Below are 20,756 nucleotides of genomic sequence, written 5' to 3' on the forward strand. Positions count from 1 at the left end.
GCTCTATGCTATCCCAGGCCAGCCTCCTACACAAATTGTGTGCTGTCCCACCCTGACTTCCTTTCGCCCTCTGCACAGGCCTGAGGAGACTGAGAAGCCAGACCACCAGTGGGACATTGAATCTTGGCTCCCCCTTACTAGCAGAGTGACCTAAAATAGCAAGTCGCCTCATCTCTCTGTGAATTAGCTCACTGGGGTACTCCCCATTGCCATCTGAAAAGCTTGTGAGGCTTCAAGGAATGACTCTGGGAAAAGCAGTTAGAGCAATACCTGGGAAATAAGAAGAACTGAGTAAATGTTGGCTCTAATTATTTCCTACCCATCCTGAATGTACTCCCAGGCATACAAGTCCTCCTCGGGCCTCGTGACTTTGCCAATGAGTTTTTGTCTAAAGACTTAAGTGCCTTTCCAACAGCCAACATGACCACCTTGTAAACATCCAGGCATCTTTCAAATCCCAGCTCCCCTAAGCCTAGACCCCACAGTGCAATGATGGCACAGTGTATTTCAGGTTGTTCTTCCCTAAACCAAAATCCTTGGAGGCCAGGGATGGGTCTCACCCTCTCTGTACAACTATACCTAATATAGAGTCTGGCAGGTAGAGATGTAAACCTGGACTTGGAATTGAACAGACCACCTTGGAGCCAAGGCTCTGCAAAGAAATTTGCAAAGATAAGGTAATCTGTATTGGAGCTCAGATGTAATTTGGAAAACAGTGTTTGCAATGCCTGCCTTCTACTATTTTGCTGTGATGATTAAAATAGTCAAAGGAATGTAAGGGAGAGTCACTATTACTTCTGCCTCCCCTACAGAAGTCAGGTTCTCAGTAAAATCCTTCACACACTTGGCCCTCTTCTCACCAGATTGTGAGTCTTCCTCTGCTTGTTAGCCTGATTTCAGCTTCTTCTGCTGAGAGTCCAACCCCCACCATCTGGCTGGAATTTTCCTCCTGTCTCTTTTAATAAACGTAGGTGCAGCTTCGTGTAATGGGCTGTCAGTGGGCAGTAAGAATCTGGACTGTACAATTAAATGAAACAAATGCTTGACCATCTCTGCTAACACCTGTGAAGCCCAGAAAAGCCTGATGTCCTAAGAAACTGAGATTCCAGAATCTGTACATTAAGAGCACAGCCAACTACTTAAAAAAAAAAAAAAAAGCACTGTTCTGTGCTCTTAACATCATTTTTCTCTTAAACTTGAGTTTGCAGAGAAGAATGGAATGGCAAAGGTTGGGAGAGGATGATGGCTGCTCTTTAGGAAAACGGTTGACCTACAGTCATTTGCTGCTACAAATGTAGAACTTTCCTACTTTGCTTCAGCATCCAGTCCACAGCAACACCTGGGTTCTTTTCTTCTCTCTGCTTTCAAGAGGTCAGACCACATAGTGCTTGTGAAGCCAGATCCTATGGAGGTCCTACACATGGCTCCAGCCATCTGGACATGCACAGGACCAAGGTGAGGTTGAGAAAAATGTCAGAGTCCCAGAAGATCATCTGGGGCTCCCTGCACTGCATGTCAATACAAATGTAACCTGGCTCAGGGCATGATGTTTGCTTTAATCCAGATCAAAACTCATCATTGACTGTTCTGCTTATCCCATAAACAAAGTCTAGCATCTGAATTCAAGTTTCAGGTTCCCTATAACAAGGCATCTTTCAAATGTCCTATAGAAGCATGGTTGCTTTTTTTCACACCATATGAGCTCAGGAATAATCAACGCTAGCTGTAGATTATGCTTCTACTTCTCAGACTAGATAAAGAACATTTGCTATTAAAAAATAATATGAAGAGCCAGCTGTGGTGGTGCACACCTATAATCCCAGTGGCTGAGGAGGCTGGGGCAGGAAGATCAGTAGTTCAAAGCCAGCCTCAGCAAAAGCAAGGCACTAAGCAACTCAGTGAGAACCTGTCTCTAAATAAAAATATATAATAGGCTCAGTGGTCAAGTGCCCCTGAGTTCAAACCCTAGTATTCTTCTCCCCAAAAAATGGTGGCTGAAGAAATGGTGGGCATTGGAATCAGACTGAACTAGAATGGAGTTCCAGTTCTATAGCTTTTTTCTGTGAGAAATTGGAAAAGTCATTTAGCATCTCTGAGCCTCAGATGAAATAGAGATGATAATGCCTGCCTCCCAAGATGGTGACCCACAATGAGTGATGCATGTGAACTCCTCACAAAAGCTCTGGGGAGTCACTCAGTTAAAGCTCTTTGGGATGAGTTTTCCCACAACCCTGAAAATGTAGGGACCGTTTGGATATATACAGAGAGCAATTAAAAGGTTTTGCGGGGTTTTTAAAAAATATTTTTTGAGTTGTAGATGGACACAATACCTTTATATATTTATTTATTTATTTATTTAATGTGGTGCTAAGGATTGAACCCAGTGCTTCACATGTGCTAAGCAAACACTCTACCACTGGGCACAACCCCAGCCCTGGAAAGGTTTTTGTTGAAAGAATGAAACTCCAACTTTGTCCTCCATTTCAACATCACTTCTGGAATCCTTGAAATTGTGAATGATCAATAATCCTATGATTATTGAAGACAATAATTATATAAAATAATTACCAAGAAAAAATGCTCCTAATTTTTCAATGGAGAAACAAAGGCCCAGGATAACAAATAATTTACCCTTCTGAGGGTAATTTTGTTCTAAGTAAAAAAGTGATATGAGGATCTTTTCAGTGCCCCCTTACAGTGCCTGTGTGGGAAAGGGAAACAGGAAGGGGCAGAGTGAACCCCCAGAGACCCCAGAACAGAGGTGTAAATGTCCCATCTACATGAGGCCTGGATTAGAAAATTTGCCCAAGTCCCTCAGGACTGAGAAGAAACAACAAACTATTTTTACAGCTTAATCAGAGAAAAGGATGTAGGGGTTTGGCTAAATGGGGTGGATGATGCTGTGATTCTTCAACTACTTTAAGCTCTACTGACAAGATCTAGGGAAACCTGCTAAAGTATAGCCCCTGAATTTTCACCTCCACAACATGTTCTGATAAATGCAAAATGGGAGCAGATCTGAACTTGTTTAGAAGAGCTGAAAGAATGATGAGGCAGAACCTTGGGATATTATGGGCTTTCTGAGCTTTATTGCATGTGACACTATCTCATCTTCTACATGCTGGGAAAACTATGGAAATCATCCTTTTCATCACCACACTAGTGACAGTTACACTTAGGAGAAGCTGTCACATTTTGGGATAGAAAATCTATCTCCAGGCAGCAGTGGGGTGTGCAGAGATGTGTGGAGACCCAGTCAGAACCACTTTGTGAAGCAGTCTCCCAGGCGTTGACTGTGGGTGGCCAGGGACCCATTAACCAATCTGCAGATTATTCAGGCCCTCGGTCTGCCAATTCCTCGTGATGCACAACTTTGTGGATTTGATTGTATGTAGATCCCAAATCCTCATACTAGGCATGTGATCGTGCATAAATTATATAATCCCTCTGGACCCTGTCTTCTCAATTATAAAAGAGAAGCAAAACAAGGACCCACAACATTAAGTGGCTGTGAGCACCAAACTAATGCATGCAAAACATCCAGTAAAGCACTTAGTATGTATTAGGCTCTCAAGAAATTATTGCTGGTATCGCTGTTATTGCCATTTTAATATGCATTTTCTCATCTACTGGTAGTTCACACAGAAGAACTTAAATACAAATTAAGCAACATCTTCAAGTTTATTACTCTGGGCTTAGAAAAAAAGTGTTGGTGAAAACACAGGAACTTGATTGAGAAACTGGGTTGTGAACTACCTGCCAATTTGAATTGAGCCTTTGTGGCCTTCTGATTGATGGCCAAGCCATCACCCATCTTGTGTTTCTGGGTCTCTCTGCCATAAAGTTACAGATGCACAGACAGTTCACACTTAAATCCCTTCTTTGTGAGCACCGGATGCACCTCCCTGCATATCTGCAATGGGCTCAGTGTCTTCAGGTAAGCTATCCATCTTTCCTTCCTCCAGGTTAGATTCAGCCCCTCACTTCTGCCTGCCCTGATCCTGTAGGTGTTTGATTCTTCCATCACAGAGACATATTATTTCTCCTTCTACTAAATCTGCCTCCTTTATCTTTATCCAATCCACTGATAATGTTGGTAATCAGGAAAATAAAGGCATTTTTGCATAGAGCAGGGAAGGAGAAGAGAAGCACTTGTAAGATACTACAACTATCTGCAGCATTCTAAGTTTGTTAGCAAGCAGTGGAATTGAAGTTCTTCAAATCACACATTCGAGAATTAGACTGCCTGGCAACACTACAACCTGTGTGTGCTCAAATTATTCAGCCTCATTCCTCCAGCTGCAAAATCAAAGGGATGATGATAAGACCAATCTCATAGAATGTATTGTGGCCATTAATTGAGCTAATGCATTTTCCTGATATATAATACTGCTTGGTCAACATTAGATTATTACGGTCTCATACAATCTTCATGAAAAGAATGAAGGTGTTTATTATTCTTTATGTTTACAAATAAAGAAATTGAGGCCTATGGTGTTCAAGTAACTTTAGTCACCTGGACAGCAAGGTAGACCTGGTAACCTATCCCAGACAACCTGCCCCCAAAGACCCATCAGCAGTGCCACACCGGGTTGCAGCCCTGGAGGGTCTGTGTTCTGAGGAGTGTGTATGCTCCTATTCTCCATGGTTCCAGCCATTACAATTCAGTCTCTTCTCTCCTATACTACCAAGGAAGAGAAAGCAAAATTTGGTGTCAGGCAACAGGTAGTGAGAATAATGGCCCTAACAGTTGATCCTTTCTCTGTTAATTCCCTAGAAGCAGAAACTCACCTCATAGGCATGAGTTCCTTAATTAGCCATTCCTATCCAAGTACCCATGTGTGATGGGCCTGTTTTGTCTACATTTATAGTATGTCCCATCAGATAGCAAAAATACTTAGTTTTAGATAGGAATAATCTTAGCACAATGAGTTCAGATAAATAGATGTTCTTTGCAAGGTCCCCTGGGAGAAATCCTACCTGCAAACTCAGCAAAGATTCTCTATGTCCAACCACCCATTCAGTCCAAACTTGAGACAAGCATAGACTTTTCTCCTGACCTCTAAGTGTGAGGGGAATTAAAGAATGATTTTATCAAGGGTTTGGAGGAGGTAGGAAGGGATCTAAAAGTGCAGCAGCCTTTCCATGGGAGATTGGCATTTGCAGGTAAGTGGATGGAGTTAGAGAATATCATGCTAAGCAAAGTAAGCCAATCCCAAAAAAACAAAGGCTGAATATTCTCTCTGATAAATGGATGCTGATCCATAATGTGTGGGGTGGGGGGGTGGCTAGGGGACATGGGAAAAATGGAGGAACTTTGATTGGGCAATGGGGAGGGAGGGCATGGGAGGGGGCATGGGGACAGGAAAGATGGTGAAATGAGATGGACATTATTACCCTAGGTACATGTATGACTGCACATATGGTGTGATGCTACATCATGTACAACCAGAAAAATGAAAAGTTTTGCTGCAATTGTATACAATGAATCAAAATGCATTCTGTTGTTGTATATATCTAATTAAAATTAATTAATTAATTAATTTTAAAATGGGATTCTCAGAGATTAAAACAAACAGTGCTTCTATATGCAAAGCAGACCAGATAGCATGATGGATGGGGGCTACATATATTCCAGCCCTGAGGGAATTATTTCTGCTTTTCCTTATTGGAGGATGTGAGCCAACTCAGAGCTGGCCTCTCTGTGTGATGGGTGAGACAAGAAGCCTCCCTTCCTTTCTCAGAACCAGGTGTCTGGTCAGCCACGGGCAGCTCTGCATATTAGGCTTGGCAGCTTCCAGAAAGCCTAAGGATGGTGAGAAGCCAATTGGTCCAGGCTTTGAGCTTAGACCAGAGGTTGCCAAATTGTCCACATAGTAGGATCACCTGGGAAAGCTCTGAAACATTCAAGCACTGGGTTCAGTAGAGGTCAAGCAAACCACAATCGGCCTGATGGGACACAGGCACCAGGGGTTGGAAAGTCTCCAGGTGATCTTGATGTTAGGACAAGTTTCAGAACCATTGTTCTTAGCAGGGGTAGATTTGCCCACTCTATCCCACCCCGCTGGAACATTTGGCAGTCTTGTCAAAAAACATTTGACGTCTTTGGTAGTCACAAGAAGGATGGTGCTGCTGACATCTAGTGGGTAGAGATGACATCTAGTAGCCAGGGATGCTGCTAAACATCCACACGACAAAGAGCCCTCTGGCTCCAAAGGCTGACAGTGTACAGATTGAGAAGCCTCATTCAGATGCTTGCAATTCACAACATCAGCTTGTTAAAAATGCAGAGTCTCAGGCTCCCCCAGATCTACTGGATCCAAATCATCAGTTTTTAACAAGAACTCCTGGTGATTTGTATGCATGTTATATTTTAGAAGCCCTAGTTTAGATTATTGTAGGATTATTTTATATAAGCGGAGATTCATCAGTCTCATCTGCTACACTGGATTCATCATATACACAGCAACTATCCAAAATTGTCCCCACAATTCTTGAACTTGTGGACAGGAACAGTCTCAGATTTTAGAATCAAAGAGACCATGTTTGGATCCCAGCTCCAGACATGATCATTTTAAATAACTGAGACTTGCTGGAACTCAGTTGTCTATGAAGATAGGGAAATCATATAGAGATGAGGTGAACTGCTAAATTAAAGATGATGTCTGAGGGGTACAAGTTGGCATCTCAGCTTCACTGATCAGTTTTTGACCTTGAGCAATTTATTTTTGTTCTTGGAACCTCACTTTGCTCACCTGTTAAAAACAACACATAATCATACCTGGTCATGGAAATGATGACCCACATGATGCATTTTAAAGAGCTAACATGAAGCAGGTGCTTATGGGAAGTCATTTACTTGCTTCCAGAAATACAGCAAAAGTTCCATTCAAGGGATAATTTTTAATCCAAATTGCACACAAAAGCACCATAAACCCCTTTCCTGTATCAGTCTGGCGGGGCATATGCTCACAGTCGTAGACTCTCCTTCATCCATTCCAGGGCCAACACATAAGGATGTTGTCATCTGCTGTTTTGTCTGATTGCTTCTGTTGAGACTGCAACTTGAGGGTGGGTGGCAAGATTCCTTCCCCCGGAAATCCCACTGCAATCTCGTTCACAGTTGTGGATGTTTTCTGCCAGTGATTCAGAATTCAAAGGTGCACAAATAGTACAAGGGGAAACTGGGACTCAAACCTGGTGCCTCCACTCCTAAAGCCAGGCTGGCTTCATATCACCACATCACCTCTCCCCATGGAAGGCTTTCCTGTCCCCCACACAACACACACACACATACACACACACACACACACACACACACAATGCAGCAATAAGTTCACAACCACCTGAGAAGGAGTTTTCTATAGGGACATAAGTATCCATCTTTTGCTCTCACTGGTTGATAAACTGCCTCCAAGCAGAGGCCATGCCTTTTTCTTGTTCCTTGTTCCTTGGGGCCCTTAATACATGACTGAGCACACAGTGGAAGCTCAATAAATCTCTGTTATCCAATTGAGTGATTGGTGAGTCAGTTGATTGATTAGGTCATGGTTGACTGGAATAAATGAAGCATAGGCATAAGAAACACACATTACAATTACATAACCTCCCACTCTGTCTTCAGAAAATTTCTGTAATTTCCTAAAGACTTTACTACATACAAGATAGATGCACTCATTAATTCTCCCCCCCAAAATCCCAGAAAACAAATAAGAGACTTACAAAGTGAGAATGACCAGGAGGGGAAGGAGAGCCATCAAAGTCCCATGTCCAAAAGCCTTCGTGACTTCTGCTGGTATGCACAGGAAGCCCAGTAGGACACTTTGGAACAATAATCAGGCTGAGCCTGGAGAAGTGAGAGAAATAAGATGAGGAGGAGCCAGGAAGACTGGGAGCCAAAAGGCACAACTCTGTAGCAAAGAGGACAGCCCCTAAGGTGAAGCAATGAAGTATCCTTGGGTGTGTTTGCAAAAGGAGGTCCTCCCATTCAGACAAATAGAACAGGCAAACATCTGGGTTCCAGAACTGTAGAAAACAGAACCAACACTGATTGATAGGAGCATAAGGGTCACACCAGATGAGCCAGAACAAGTTTCAGCAAATTTAGTCAGCCAGCAATGCCAATGGGTCCAATTGCCTTGGCTTTAACCCAGAACCATGGAGCAGAAGTGTGACTAGGTTTCAGTTCCAATGACAAAACATAGACTGGAGGCAGGGAATTTTCCATTCTACTTTGTGCCACAAACATACTAAGCACCTGCTATATGCTAACTAAGGCAAAGCAGCCATAGAAAGAAATGTAAGTAAGCACTGACTTTGCCCAGTTTAAAGGAAAGCATGCAGGGCAGCCAATTTCAGATAAGATAAAGCAAGCCAGACCATCACTGGCTCTGCCGCCTTCATCTCTTCCAGGCTGGGCCCGGGGCCAGAGGTGGAGAGGAGAAATCGATCACTGTGTGAAATAAAGGATTTCTGGGCAGTTCCAGGGCTGGAGCTGGGTATTGGAGGACAGTTGAGGTTTCACCAGAATAGAACTAAAAACTCTTATACCTCAGGCTGCAGGTAGAGGGCCAAGGAAGAGCCAAAAGAGACCAAGGAGAGAAGAGAGAGCCCAAGGAAACCAAGCCTGGACCACAGAGCAATGAGAGCCTCTGGGGCCTGAGAAGGAGGTGAAAACCAAGGGTGGGAAATAAGAGAAGGGCCTCCTTGAGGACATTATCCAAAGAGAGTTTGTGTGTTTGTTTTTGTTTTCTGACCTGGTGTTTATGTGCCACCCATAGAGAAAGGATTTTGAGAGGCCCAAACTGGGGGGGAAAAAAAGCCCAGATCTGTTTCTAGGAAGTCTTTTGATGGCACATCTTTCATTTAGGCATGGGGGAAAATCTGAAAACCCCATCTCTCACCCTTCTGAGATTTGAACCAATTTGGATTATTCTTTCAAATTGCCTTTAAGGTAAAACAGGGAAGGAGAGACCCAGATCCAGGACTGTAGGGAAATGGCTTGGCTCTCAGAAAGGAGATGAGACCATATTTATTTTTTTTTTGTTATGTGGTTATTTTATTTCATTTTTAGATTTGGTAATTTTATTTTATTTTATTTTTTTATTGGTTGTTCAAAACATTACAAAGCTCATGACATATCATCTTTCATACCTTTGACTCAAGTGGGTTATGAACTCCCATTTTGAGACCACATTTAAAGAGAGAATAGTATTGTCATGGCATTTTTGGTTAATAGTAATTAAAACCAGAAATTATAAGATTTTTTAACTTAAATACATACATGTATACACACACATACACACACACACATACACACACACACACACCCTTATTCCCCAAAATGAAGTTGGCTTGCAATGAAGGAAAATAATATAGCAGCTTTTCTCTAATAATATAATGAAAGGATCCCCCTTTGTCACTGTTGAAATTTTAAAAAGACAATTTTTACAAAGGTTGATAGGAACAAAATATGATTCTTCAATTATAAGAGAGAAAAGGTACAATATTTTGACCACGTATCATTGGTACAAGTAATGTCCCAGGTGCTCTATATAATTTATCACTGTTAACCCTCAGAACAGCCCAGTGAGATAATGTTGTTATCTTATTTTACCTACAGATAACAAAATCAAGATCCAAAGAGGTATAAAAATGCTCTCAGGATCTCACATGCAGTAAATCAGCACTTTTAGCAAACATCTGCAAGTGGACAATCTGATACTGACTTCTGACCACTCTTCCACCAAACACATCACCACCCTGACACCAAACCATCCTGGAGGGACAAGGTACCTCCCCCACACATCAGATGCACCTAGATGCAGGAACATCTTTGATCAATTTGCCAAGTGACCAGTTAACATCCTTCCTTCTATAACCAGCTCCTACTTCCTCCAAGGGATAAAAAAAATACAGTGCCCTCCCAGAGCACATTGATATTCATCCCGAGTCCCCTCCTCCTTCTTCATTCCAGCAGCACATAAATTACCAGCTCTGTTGTCAAATGCTGCATGTAATTGTGTTTAGCATAACATCCCAGGGGGGAGAGAAAAGGCATCCTCCCTGTGATGGGCCAAGACAGGCCAAGGAGCACCAGAATGAAGGTTGAAGGCTGGTGTCCACTCTCTCTTCCAGCCTCCCCCACAGCTAGGCAAGCTCAGGCAGGGCCAGGGCCTGTCAGGAGCCACAGACAGGAGTAGAAACGATCAGAGTGTGAAGTCGGTGAGCAATTCTAGTGAAGAAATAGAGGGAATCTTTGGCTTCTCACACTGTGCAAAGCTAAGCAAGAAAAACTATTTCTACCTAATTTTTGATTTTCAAAGAATAGATCCTTCCTAGACCCATTTTAGTAAATCAGTAGAAATAAACAAATAATATTTAGGAAATTACTATGAGCCAGATCATGTAATAATGATCCCATTTAATTCCTGCTTCATCCCTTGGGTTAGGAAAAGCCTAAAGTCAGCACTGCTATTTGACCTCCCAAAGTGGCATAGCTGGTAAGTATAGAAGTAGAGATTTATTACCTGGATCCCTTTTCAGAGCTATAATATTTTTTCCATGCACCCTCTAGCTCTCCAGGTATTTGCTTTATATCTTGTTCCCTCCGAACCTTGCTCCAGCTGATTGGCCCAGTTGGAAATCAACAAACAAGGTAACACTTGAAAACTTTCTGCAAATTGATACATATCTCTTAAAAACTAAAAATAAATCTTCTTATCACTGCTAATTAGGAATAGTTGCCTTCCAATGAAATTTAATGTTTTTTTTTTTTTAATTAAAAGCCTGTAGCAGGGCATTGAGTCACATACCTTTAGTCCTGGCTACTTGGGACGCTGAGACAGGAGGATCATTTGAATTCAAGAGCTCAAAATCAGCCTAGGTAACATACTAAGACCCCCTCTCAAAATGAAAGAGAGAGAGAGAGGGAGAGAGACACACAGAAACCCTATGATTTCAATAGACAGCGCTCTCACCCAAAAGAATTTCTGGTAAAGCACTACAACACAGATAAAGAACTCAGCCTTCTCTGCTTACTCACCCTCTCTATCATTTAGTTCTGTCATTCTGACTGAATGCTTCAATTTACAATGTTACCTCATGGTTCAAGCAGCTACTGGAGCACTTACCATCACCTCTGAATACTAAGCAACATGAAGAAGGAAAAGTGGAAGGAAATGTTGGTTACCCCGTTTTTAAGGAGTCATTTTAAATTTTCTACTCAACAACTTCAGCTTGCAATACCAACATGGTCACAGTTAGCTGCAAGGGAGCCTGAAAAATGTCACCTCTACTGGGCACATTGACATCCTGACTTATACCTGAACTCTATCATAAGAAAAAAAAGATAAAATAAAGATAATAGCTGGAAGATAGCTGTCTCTGATACAATCACCACCACCCACCCCCACCACCATCATCACCATTCTTTATTGAAGACATGCTATGCTATACAACTTTACTCAGTCAATCCACAATAACCTGAGGAAGTGTGTCATTCTCCCTATTTTATAGGTTGGGAAATGGGGACTCACAAGGGCTAAAGAACAGACACAAGGGCACAAAACTGAGACATGTACTGGAAAGTAGAGTTATTATTAATATTTGTCCTGATGTCAAACTCTGTGAAGTTTCCATTTAACATAAATGTCTAATGTGATATGTTAATCAATTTTTAACTTTTCCAAGTTTACCCAGACACCATATCACTAATTTTTCTATCTGATACCAAAGCCCTGGATTCTAACCATTTTCTCCACTTTCACTCTCCCACAGTAACACAATTTAGTGAATAATGATACAGAAATTACAGAATTGGATAAGGCGTCAAACCAGCCATAGAGAAAATAGCTCAATTATGAAAGAAGCTCAATCATGAACCACTATAGAAATCTCATACTAGAGAGGAAGGATTATCCCCATTCTACTGAAGACACCAGAAAGTGACATCACACACACACACACACATACATACACACACACACACACACCACTAAATCCTCTCTTTCTCAATCATGTGGCAACCATCATCCTTCTGAACGACCAGTTTTGCCTCTCTTTTACTTACTCTACACTATTGTTTATAGCTAAACATTGATTTCTCTCTTTAGTTTATTCCACTGGGCCCTAAAACATTCTTCATTGTTATTTTATTAGGGAGCTCTTTTTCATGACTATTTCAAGAGAGAGACTGACCTAGTTATAACCCTACTCTTTGGACTGCACATCCTCAGGCCTGATTTTCAAGTGAGGTGAAAAGGTCACCAGCCAAGAAAAATACAGTTTCCTAGCTGCTACAGAGAGAAGCAAGCATTCTTATTAGATCCATAAGCAAAATGTCCAACCCTAGAAAATCTTATCCACAACCATTCTGATGTTAGATGCATCCGCCAAGATGACCTGAAAACTGCATAGTATAGTTCCCTCAAATTCTCTACCAACAGCAAATGTACCTTGATGTGAAAAATAATTTTCACCATTTACTAAACACCTCTTGTAGGTGCAGCAACTGTCAATTCTAGGAGTACAGGAGTCAGGAAGTCCAGGAACCTACCCTCTCCTAACTCAGTCTAGTAGGTGAGCCAGGTATGTGAATTAATAATTCCAGACCACAAACTTAAAGTACTGCCTTCTGATATGTTAGGTGCTTACAAAATTCAGAAGAGGATCTTCAGCTCTCCCTAAGGCTATTTGAGGAGATTGAATGGAGGAGATGGCACTAGAGGATGGAACTTGACTCTTTTGTTGTTGTTTTTGTTGCTGTTCTTTTTAGATATGCATGACATAGGGTGTATTTTGACATATTATATATACATGGAGTATAATTATTCTAATTAAGATCCCATTCTTGTGGTTGTGCATGATGTGGAGTTCCACTGGTCATGTATTCATATACAAGGATAGAAAAGTTAGTCCAATTCATTGTACTATCTTTCCTATTCCCATCCCCTCCTCCCTTCCCTTCATTCCCCTTTGTCTAATCCAATGAACTTTTATTTTCCCCTCCCTACTATTCCTTGTTGTGGGTTAGCATCCAGATATCAGATAGAACATTTGGCCTTTGGTTTGGGGAACTGGCTTATTTCACTTAACATGATATTCTCCAGCTTCATCCATTTACCAGTAAATGCCATAATTTCATTCTTCTTTATGGCTAAGTAATGTTGACTCTTGATGTCATGCAGAGGTGGGGAACTTCCTACAGGGAAATCAATTCTTACTCTTAAGGCTATAAAAAGTACTTTGCCTCAGGTCCAGAAGCAAATATTCTTCAGCATGCACAAGTAATAAGCCTTAAATTTTATTAAATATTTTTGGGGAAGATTGAAAAAAATTAAATCTCTCTCTTCCCAAGATGGAGACACACTAAAGAGAAAACACAATTTTTAATTCTTCTCCTTGAACAAGTTTATTTTCCCAGTTTTTTCTCTTCCACTGCATACCTCTCCAATCCTCCATCCCTCAAGTCATCAGCTCCCAAATATAGCCTAAATGTCTAATCAGCAAAAATGAGAGTCCAACCAGATGGTGTACAATAGGAGGTTCTAGCTCTCATTCTTATTTGGCAAAAATCTACACATGGGAGCCCTGGAGATGAACTGAAAGTTTTTAGCACCAAAATGAAGCAAAAGCATTCTAAAATGTATTCATTGAAAGAGGTAAGAAGAGTTTCATCCCACCCCAAAGGCAGTATAGCTATATGCATAAATAGGTCCCCTCAGCCTGCAACTATTCTACCACAAGAGAAAGTGAGGATGAACAAATTGCCTGAGTTCCCATCTTGTGGGACACTGCTCAAGATGCCAAGATCTGTCTTGCCCCCGCCTAGAACAACAAGGAGATCAGCACAGAAGAATCATCTGGGTACAGGGCAAAAGGACCAAAGTTGAAATATGTGGTTCTCAACATCCAGATGTAAATTGTGTTAGTTAGCTAAACCTTGACTCCAGCAAGACTTCTGCCCACAAACCCTGAAGTACAAATTGCTTTCAAACCCCTAAATCAGCTGGAGCACAGCTCCAGATCTGACATACTTCCACAATAGACAGTGTCATGCACATCCTTGTGCATGCAACATATGCACTCCCATAGATAGAACATAGATCCCAACTATGGATGAGAATTATAGAAGCCAGCTTGCATATGATGCTTTGGAGATGGTACAAAACATGGAACACTTCAGAGCACTGCCCCAAGTGAAAAAAAAAAAAAACAAAAACAAAAACAGGAAACTTTCATCACCTGCACTGGATTTGCAGAATTGAAACAAAGCACCCAATTCTATTATTTCTCCTCCAAGAGAAATAAAAAGAGTGGAGTAAACACAGCCAAAGAATATGTCTGAGACCCACAAAATGTCTAGCAGGGCTCAATATTAAAGTACTTTCTGTCCCAAAGCTAGTGAGTAAAGACCTGAAGAGGTAATTGATTCTTCAAATGCAAGGACAGCAAAACAAAGCTTCAAGGAACATAATTAATTAAGAAAATACTGCACACCAAAGGAACACAATAAAGCTCCAGTGGCTGACCACAAAGAAATAAAGAATAAGTATTACCTGAAAAATAATTTATCATAAATGTCTTTATAAAATTAAATGAGCTACAAGAGAACACATAGCTTTAAAGTCAAGAAAACAATACATAAACAAAATTGGCAGTTCAACAAAGAGATAGAAGCCTCAAAACTAAACCAAACAGAAATTCTAAAGCTAAAAAAGGCAATGTTTGAACTGAAAACTACAATAAAGAGCTTCAATAGCACACTCAATCAAACAGAGGAGAGAGTCAGAAAATGAGAAGACAGATCACTTGAAATTATCTGATTAAAGGGGAAAAAAAGAATGAAGAAGTAAAGAGAGACTACAGGACTCATGGGATACCATCAAGCAAACTAATGTATGCAAAATACAGAAGTCACAAATGGAACAAAGAAAAAGAAAAAGGCAAAAAGCTTACTTTTTAAAATGACAGAACATTTTCCAAATTAGGAAAGAGTAATAAACATGCATATCCATAAAGCCCAAAGAAATTTAAATAAGTTAAACATAAAGAAGTTATCACTAAGACTTATTATATTTAAAGTATCAAAAATAAAAGACAGAGTGTAAATTTTAACATCATAAAAGTGAAAGTGATCCTGCATATACAAGGAAATCTTCATGAAGCTTTTAGTACTTTCTCAGCAGAAACTTTGCAGATCAGGATGGAGTGAAATGATACATACAAAGTACTGATAGAAAAGGAAAAAAGAACAAAACTGCCAACCAAGAGTACTACATCAGGTAAAGCTATCCTTCATAAACAAAGAAGAGCACTAAAAAGCTTCACAAGACAAACAAAATATACACAATGTTGTTATTTTTACAGAAAAAAAGAGTAGTCTTCTATTACTTTTTCCTTATTTTACTTTTAATTTTTTATTTCATTTAAATTTTGTCATTTTCCAAAAGAGAGAAAATTTAGAATAAATAACAAAATGTATGACTTTCCACAAGTTAAGAGACAAAATATTTTGGTTAAGAAAAGCCATATCTTAAAATGAATAGTTTACCTGTAGGAAGGTTAAAATGTGTGCAAAAGTATATAAGTGTCTCTTAAAGACCATTTGTTAAATGCTTGATCATTAGCCTATAGTGCTGTTGGAAGGTGGTGGAAACTTTACTAGGTGAGGCCTAGTGAGAGGGAGTTCTGTCACTGGAGGTATGCCCTTGAAAGGGATGTTTGGACCTTGCTCCCTTCCTTTCTCTTTGCCTCCTAACCACCATGAGGTGAACAGGTCTTCTATGACATGCGTTCCCTCCATAATGTACTGCCTCACCACAGGCCCAAAAGTAATGGACCAACTGACCATGGACTGAAGCCCCTAAAAACTATGAGCATAAAATTGATACTTTCTCTTTTTAAGTTAATAATTCCAGGGGTTTTTGTTACAGAAACGAAAAGCTGACTGACAGAGCACATACATGATAGGTTTAGGAGCAACACATTTCTCTACATTAAAAAAAAAAAAAATTTTAAATAAAAATATTTTTTATCTGAAATAAAAAATAGTATGTGTGTTTCATGAGTATGTTCCTGAAAAGAAACCTCCTTTGGATGGTCAAAGAAAACAAGGGTACTGAAATTCATATCTTAGTGAGTTATTCAATCCTCCCTTTTACTCCAGGAATAGTTTGGATTTTGAATGTTCCCTAAAGGCTCGTGTATTGAAGGATTGATCCCCAGCTGGTGATGCTATTGGGAGGTGGTGGAAACATGAGGGGGCATGGCTTAATTGGAGGAGTTAGGACACTGGGTGCATGTGTTGAGTGTCCCTGGCCTTGTCCTCTCTTTCCGCTTCATGGTCGCCATGAGGTAGGCAGCTGTGGTCCACTACATACTCCCCATCCTAATATTCTGCCTCAACACAGGGTAGAAACGATGGAGCCAAATGACCACAGTCTGAGACCTCTGAAAATGTGAGCCAAAAATCAACCTTGCCTCCCTCATGTTGGTTTTCTCAGGTAATGGGCCACAGGGACACAGAGCTAGCTAACACAATTCCTCTTGTTCTCTTTCAATACTATATTGAGTCACAAATTCCATCAGAATTTTTTTTCTTTGCATTATCCCTATATTCTCTTTAAATGGTATTTAAAAAACAAAAATCATTCAGCTCAGATTAGTGCTTCTCTCCCAGTTATATTTATGTGACAAAAATGGCAGGCTTTAGTTTGACCGCAGGTTCACGTCTAATTCACAAACTGAAGTGTCATTATGTGATCTTCCTACCACCAAACACTAGATGGGAGTTAGTAGATGTCACCATTAAAAAAATAGAAAAATTAAAGTTTGCTACTTCTCAATCCTTGTTAGCATGAAAACATAATTGTGTGTTTCATGTTTCTCAGAAGTGAGGGTCATGCCTGTCAGTACACCTATTGGTTTGCAATCTTCTTGTCACTATCAGTCAAAAGGAAAGCATCAATTTCTTTGGATGGCCTTTGTCAATGTTGGTCTGAGAACATGCTGCATGAAATAATGATTAGTATTAAATTAGTGATGATGATAATAATCATTACTGTTCATTGAGTACCTTCTATTCTAAGTGCACTCACTCTGCAAGCAGTATGTTATTTAATTTTTATAATAATTCTATATATGATCTCTGTTTTACTAATGAGAAGCCAAAGTTCACAAAGGTTAAATAACTTGCTTAATTCAAGCTAGTTTCAACACAAAATTCAAACCCACATGAATCTCATGCAGATTGTGGAAGAGCATAATGAATGATATCTTCAGTAGAGATATTACCACCATAGAGAAGAGCCCTATAATACATGGCATTGGAAATCATGCTACCTATGCCCCCAAAACAAAGCTGTGTTCTATAAATATAGTTCTATGAAAATAAAGAGTAACATAGTGAGCTTGCCCACTCAGTCTTTCCTATAAGACCTACCCAATTTTCATGGACATACCAAGGCTCCTGACTTTACTTTGTCTTAAGTTTGTTCCAGCTCCAGGTGTGATGGCTCATTTTTATGTGTCAATGTGATTGGGTTTGGGATGCCAGATATCTGGTTAAAACACTATTCCTAGATGCATCTGTGAGGGTGTTTCCAGAACATATTTTAATTTGAATTAATGGACTGAGTAAAGCACCTGGCCCTCCCTTGTGTAGGTGGGCCTCATCCAATCAACTGATGGCCTGAATAGAAGAAAAAGGCAGAATAAGAGAGAATTCTCTCTTCCTGCCTGATTGCTTGAGTTGGAACATGGTTCCCCTGCCCTTGGACTGGACTTTAGACCATGAGTTCTTGTGGTTTCTCAAGCCTTCAGACTCAGGCTGAAAGGACAGCACCAGCTCTCCTGGGGCTCCAGCTTGCATAGGTCATGGGACTTCTCAGCCACCACAATCATGTCCTCTTATTCTGTTTCTCTGGAGAATCCTAATACTTCTTGGTTTCAGATTGTTGGTCTGAGTCACCCAAGATACACAAATCAAACATCTTTCTCCATCAATTTCAATCTGAGATTAAGAGAATTCAGACTGCCCCAGTGAACATCCAGGTGCTGTGCTGTGGACCTAATCACTGTTTATACCATGTGTCCTGGAGGCAGGTATGACCTGTCTGCAAAGAAACAGAATGGCGTGGCCTTAAGAAGAGGTTGGTGAGCTCTAAAGCACAGGGGCATAGGGTTCTGCTTTCCATTCATTCCTATGGGCCAACTGTTTGTTTGGGTTACATTCTCTGAGACCAACCTGTATGCTTTTAACAAATCTTCACTTTTTCTGCTTAAGGAAAAATCTTGAGGATTCCTTCTTCCTGCAACCAAACAAACCCAACTGTTCAGGGTAATCTGATCAAAGCAGTAGAGCTTCCTAGCAGTCTAGTCTAAGGAATACACCATGGACACAGGGGAGAACTGAGGGCTAAATAATGAATACATCCCTCAGATTCTTTCCTCCTAAATGCCAGTAATCTCTGTTTCAGTCTGGAAGAAACTGAAAAACTATTCTAAAGTAACTTTCAGGCAAGAATCTGAACAGTCAGCATTCTATGTTCTTGGCTAAAGAATGTCCATATCCTGGAGCTACCAACCATGATGAGGTAGGAGGTCATGTTTTTGATGTGATGATTAAAGGCAGCTAGATAAAGCAAGAGCCTTCATGTCCGCTGTACATCTGTGTGGTTGAAGGCCTAATAGTAAAATGTCTTGATGCACAGTAAAACTGGGAGGGCTTTGAATCCCCTAGCCACAAGTTTCCCTCTCCCTCTATTCATGAATTAGAATCTATAGCCAAACACCCTCCTTATCAAATGGACCAGGTATAGACCCTCCTCATCCCTGAGTAGGAGTCTCAATTCTCTGCCAGATCATAATTTTTTTTAAAGAAACCAAACACATCCTCCCTAAGAAACCAGAGATCACCCTATTCTCTGGATTCTACAAATCCTGCCTCCCCCAGCCCCTGGCTGTTCACTCTGTTCCCGAGTTCAGCAACACTGATACCTGATGTGGCAATGTCCTCCACTCCCAGGCTGTGAGTATGGATGATGAATAATAAACTGCTTTGGATCTCATTTCTCCAGTGCTGGGTGTCATGTATTTGTCCATCTCCTTAACTCTAAGATGGTTCTCCACTGGGGTAAATAGGAGGCAATTCAAACACAGCAGCACAGGGATCTCCTGGGGAAGGGCCTATATAGGTGACATGTACCTAGGTAGACAGAAACACAGCTCCATGAGAGCCTTCTCAGTAAGGGAATACTTTCCCAGACTCCTGTGAGGACCTGGGAATTTTCACTACAAGAGCAACAGGGCACAGGTGAACCTTCTTACAGTTATTACACTACCTGCTGGGGCCTTGTACAAAATGATTCATTGAGAATGTAGAGTCCAACCATCAAATGGTTTCTAGACCATTAACTTTAAAATAACCCATGTAGAAGAAATGAAAACCAACCTACATGGAGGTTCAGCTGTTAGTTTCCAATCCTTATTTATTTAAAAAAAAATGTTTAAAGATGCTTAGTCAAATGAAATCAGACAAATCACTTTTACTCTAATTACTGCTACACCCCCAGATTTGTCTGTTTTCATTGCCCCAGGTCTGATGATCCTCTTCAGTAGGCTCTTGACTCATGTGAAATGTGTTCATCTATAAAATGGGAAGAATAACATCTACTGCACATGTGTACAATACTGTCAGGAGACCATTTAGAGTAGCTTCAACATGCACAGGTTCAACATGCATCAGGGGAAAAATTTAGATTAAAAAAAATAGTCCAGAGTTTCCATCAATCCAGGAAGACATGAATAACTCAAATGAATCCAACAGAGGACAAGGTGACATAATGGATGATCGAAAAGTGTTCATATATACAAAACTGACAATCTTCCCAAACAGTATAAACGGAAAGAAAAGATTAACCCAGCCTGGGCCTGCCAGCTAAGTGTTTGAGAAAAGGACTTGATTTGGGCCTTAATGATGCATAAAAATATTAGAAATAATGATGTTATATATGAATGGCATTATATATGAAATGAGCCTCTAGTAATTTCTCACTAAAAACAGGTTTATGGTCAAAATATTATAATTGGCAAAACTGCATTTAGAAAAAGCATGTTTCAAGATGGTAATATCATTAATCATATATTATGTATCACCCCCCAGCTCAAGCCTTACCTGCTACAGGGAAGTGAACTTGCCTGAGAATTTGTTACTGCTTGCTCTGTGTTACCATTTCCACGTAGCCCTCACATTCACAGACAGTATAGCTTGTGTCCCAGGATTGACATGCAACTTAGAGGTCAAGTGAATATAGCTTTCTTTATTTTCTGTACATTTCAGTTTCAGATAAACATGACATGATTTCTTTTTTTTTTTTTAACGACATGATTTCCATACGGCTTATGTCCTACCAAGACAGCAACAGAAGCAAAATCCTAAGTTCTCAGTCATTTATCCATGTAAGCAGAGATGTCCCTAACTCTGACTGGCCCTAGTTTTTCGGTCCATGTGAGTTGCCCTTGGGTCACCCCAGGTCCTGCCTCCATGGTCTTCTGGTTCAGGGCCTGTCTCCACTACTCGCCTACTGAAACCACCCAGGTGTTAATAGGACATATCACCATTTCTTCTCTAGGCTCCCACTGTACCCAGTAGAAAGGTCCAGGTAACCCCTCTCTAGGATCCAGGATCCACCAATATCTATGCTGTCTTTCTCTCTCTCTCTCTCTCTCTCTCTCTCTCTCTCTCTCTCTCTCTC

This window comes from Marmota marmota, unplaced genomic scaffold (genome assembly GCF_001458135.2).
Source record: "Marmota marmota marmota unplaced genomic scaffold, marMar, whole genome shotgun sequence".
In the NCBI taxonomy this organism is placed as follows: Eukaryota; Metazoa; Chordata; class Mammalia; order Rodentia; family Sciuridae; genus Marmota; species Marmota marmota.